The sequence below is a fragment of the Pygoscelis adeliae genome, unplaced genomic scaffold (genome assembly GCF_000699105.1).
Source record: "Pygoscelis adeliae isolate BGI_AS28 unplaced genomic scaffold, ASM69910v1 Scaffold190, whole genome shotgun sequence".
Lineage (NCBI taxonomy): Eukaryota > Metazoa > Chordata > Aves > Sphenisciformes > Spheniscidae > Pygoscelis > Pygoscelis adeliae.
Window position 1 is genome coordinate 666,560 of NW_008823922.1, and position 3,571 is coordinate 670,130.

General features: G+C 45.8%; 1 protein-coding gene across 1 annotated transcript in view; it reads left to right on the forward strand.

The window, feature by feature from the left end:
• The first annotated feature begins 23 nt into the window (after positions 1-23).
• Positions 24-3,571, forward strand: part of PANK1 (pantothenate kinase 1) — a 49,267-nt gene continuing 45,719 nt past the window's right edge. The window contains exon 1 of the mRNA XM_009320134.1: positions 24-171. The gene's annotated coding sequence lies outside the window, so the exon portion shown is untranslated. The remainder of the gene's footprint in view (positions 172-3,571) is intronic.

Consider the following 3,571-nt stretch of genomic DNA (forward strand, 5'->3'; position numbering starts at 1 on the left):
CACGCGCTCAGGGCCGCCAGGGCCTACCCCTGCGGAGGCAGCGGGACCTCGACTTCCACGGGGAGGCTCTCTGGCCTCGCCGGGCCTGCCCCGCGGCCTGCCCTCACCTGCCCGCCTCGCCGCCTGCAGCGCCCGGGCTGTGCCTCCCTCAGGTCTGACAGAAGGATATCTGTAAGTTCAAGCTTGTCGATACTCCGGGTGATTACAGTGATGCTATTTCCACAGGCGCTTCGCAGGCTGAGAGGCAAGCTGAGGCTTTGCAGTCTGTATATAAACAGGATAATCGCTGTTTGCAGGCAGTGAAAGGGAAGAGTCCAGGCGACCTGCTCGAGCTGCAGATGCCCTATATCAGAGCAGGGCTCAGCAGAATTGGGAAACTCGGTTTTTAAGTTCAGGCTGTGCCTGTTCCTCACCCTGGGTTACAGTACTGACAAGACTGACAGCTGTGGAAAACACTTAGTAAGGTATCTTTGTTTAAAACGTTCCCCGGGTGGAAATTACTGTCTGGTACCAGGTTTGCGTGATAGGGATTTAATTTCTTAAACAGCAATGGAAGAAATCCTTTGGCTTTATTTTCAAAACCATGTAATAATGACAAACATATCCTCCTTTTCTAGAACGTCAGGGTATGGACACGTACAGGTTTTGATAACAAAAATCAGCATAAGTTTCTCTTTAGGCTCAGACAGGAATTCTTTGAACTTTAATAAGGAACGTCTGCCTTTTTTAAATTGAAATAAACAGAAAAGTAACTGGAAAGTAGTCAGTAACTACCCAAACCAAACATTTGTCTCTCATCTGAAGAAAAGAATGCCAGCTAGTGCAAGCAATTCTGTAAAAGAATAATTCTACACAGATCCTGTATCAACTGCTTTGATGAGGTTGTCTTTAAGATTAAACCCCATCTTTCTTTAAACAGAGGCTATGTCCTATCAGTAAAAGATGTGTACTTTATTTCAGTTCGGATGCAGGCCATGTTGCAAGAGTTGGTTTGTTTTAACAGCAGAAAATGATGCAACATTGAATTTGAAATTGTTTGCCAAACAAAACTGAAAAGCTCTTGTAGACATTCTTTAAGACTTAGGCTAACTTTTTAAAAAGTATCTTAGTTTCTATCCTGAACAGAACAGTGAATTCAAACTACTGAACTAACCTAATGCCAAACCACCTTTTCCATACCAGGAAGGGACTGAGAATGGCTCTCAAAGAAAGGGAAAAATTAGCTCATGGGAGCAAACGTGAAAGTTGTTCTCTTCCACTTGTTGGAAAGGAAAACTGAAGATCTTCTCAGAATATTTTACAAGGTATATTCCTAAAAAGGCCGGGGGCTATTTCCTGCAGAAAATTGTTCTTGCTAAGTTGGGGCATAACAAAGCTCATGGTACAAGCAATATTTTGGTTTTGTTTGAATATTAGATTTCTGAAACTGTTTTTGTAATACTGCACATGCTGCATAATTTAAACTAGTATCTCAAAGGACTACCATCAGCATAGTAAAAGAGCAAACTAAAACGCAGTCTAACATGTGCTCCTAGCCTCACACAAACCATGATAAAGAAAACATTAGATCAGCATAACCAACCCAGCCTGTTTTGGGCTGAGATGATGAAACTCCATCTATGTAAATAACCTTTATGGCTTTCCACCAATATATTCTCCTTAAAGTGGTTTGTGCAAGGACAGCCAGTTGCAACAAAAATATCTGCTGCCAAAACTGTTAACTCATTCGCCCCTGAAATTTGATTATGTTTCTTTTCAAATTCTCTATAACTTGTGGAGCAAGGTTGCCACTCGCCAAGGGGAAAAGACTTTTTATAAATGACTTGTTAGAACTCTCACTATTACCCTTAGAAACTTACGCTCCTTATATTTGGGACAGGATTCAAAAGTTGTGGATAGTCTACTCGTCTGAGTGATGAGATGATGCCCTATGAGACAGCATATCTCAGCTAGCTTTTACATTGCTGTCAGAAGTAATTAGAGACACAGTCAACACTGGGACTTGGCCCAGCATCCTTCAGCACATCTGAGCAGCAGCCAAACCAGGACTGGCTTCAGCTTCTTTGTACTCAACTCACCTTCCCCAGGGAATTAACAAAGTACTTCAGTTTCCCCTCAGCCCTCCTGATTCTGCTGTGCTTCCCTGTGCCCTGGCAGCGCTGCCTTCCCACCCTGGAGGCAAAGTCCTTCTTCTGCAGGGTTCGTTTGGAGCCGACTGGCACAGAAGGCTCCCGGTCCTCGTCACACAGGTGTCTTGGAGGAAAACGGTGCGTTGCGTTATCTTCTTGGTAGTCTGCCACGTCAGCCCCTTTTCACCCCTATCTTTCAGGGCAGTGCTTGTCATTTATTTTGTTATTTGCACAGTCCTGTGGATGCGTTTCACACTTCCTTTAACTTGAACCTATATAGTGGTACCCTCACTTTCCCACTCCCATCAGTGTCGTGGTTTAACCTCAGTTGGCAACTGAGCACCACACAGCCACTCGCTCCCTCCCCCTCCCCCGGTGGGATGGGGGCGAGAATTGGAAGAGTGGAAGTGAGAAAAAACTCGTGGGTTGAGATAAAAAGTTTAATAATGGAAATAAAATAATAACAACAATAATAATACACAAAGCAAGTGATGCACAGTGCAATTGCTCACCACCCACCGACCGATGCCCAGCCAGTCCCCGAGCAGCAGCCCCCCCGGCCAGCTTTCCCCAGTTTATGTACTGAGCATGACGTCCCATGGTATGGAATGTCCCTTTGGCCAGTTGGGGTCAGCTGTCCTGGCTGTGCCCCCTCCCAGCTCCTTGTGCACCTCCAGCCTTCTCAGTCGGTAGAGCATGGGAAGCTGAAAAGTCCTTGACTCCTGTCAGCACTGCTTAGCAACAACTAAAACATCGGTGTGTTATCAACATTGTTCTCATCCTAAATCCAAAACACAGCACTGTACCAGCTGCTGGGAAGGAAATTAACTCCATCCCTGCCAAAACCAGGACAATCAGTTGCCTTCAGGTGACATTATTTCTAATGCATATACAGCTGATTTTATGAACTCATGACTTTGCAGGCTGTTCATTTCCTTGTTTTTCTTTAGTAATATAGTATGTTTTCCTTTATCATCTCTTCTAAGCAATGGACTACTTCTTCAGTCTCACGTTTCCCAGTTCGTTCAGTATCATTTTTCTATGGCTGACTTTTGATTCTTTACCTATTTGTTTGTTTCCTGCTCAAGACTAGCTTTAAAGGCACAGACTTAAGAGAAGAATGGCTTGGGTTTGTCGGTGTAATTTTTGTGCTTTAGCGTGCGTATGTTCAAGCTTTCCCCTGAACTGAGCAGCACGGAGGCGGTCACCTGCAAGCAAACAAACGTTCAGGTTTGCCATCCTGTGTAAGTTGACTGGCACAGCGTTTCATCCCCCAGACGGACATGAACATAGGCCACATGAATTACGGGAGACGAGGTGACGTGGCCCAGAGCGTGAGGCTCGCAGCAGCGTCCAGCGTTAGCGCCTCGGCCCCGTCGCAGAGGCCCTCCCGGACCCGCTCGGCCCACAGCGCTGGCGGAAGCCGCCCCGGCGGGGAGCGA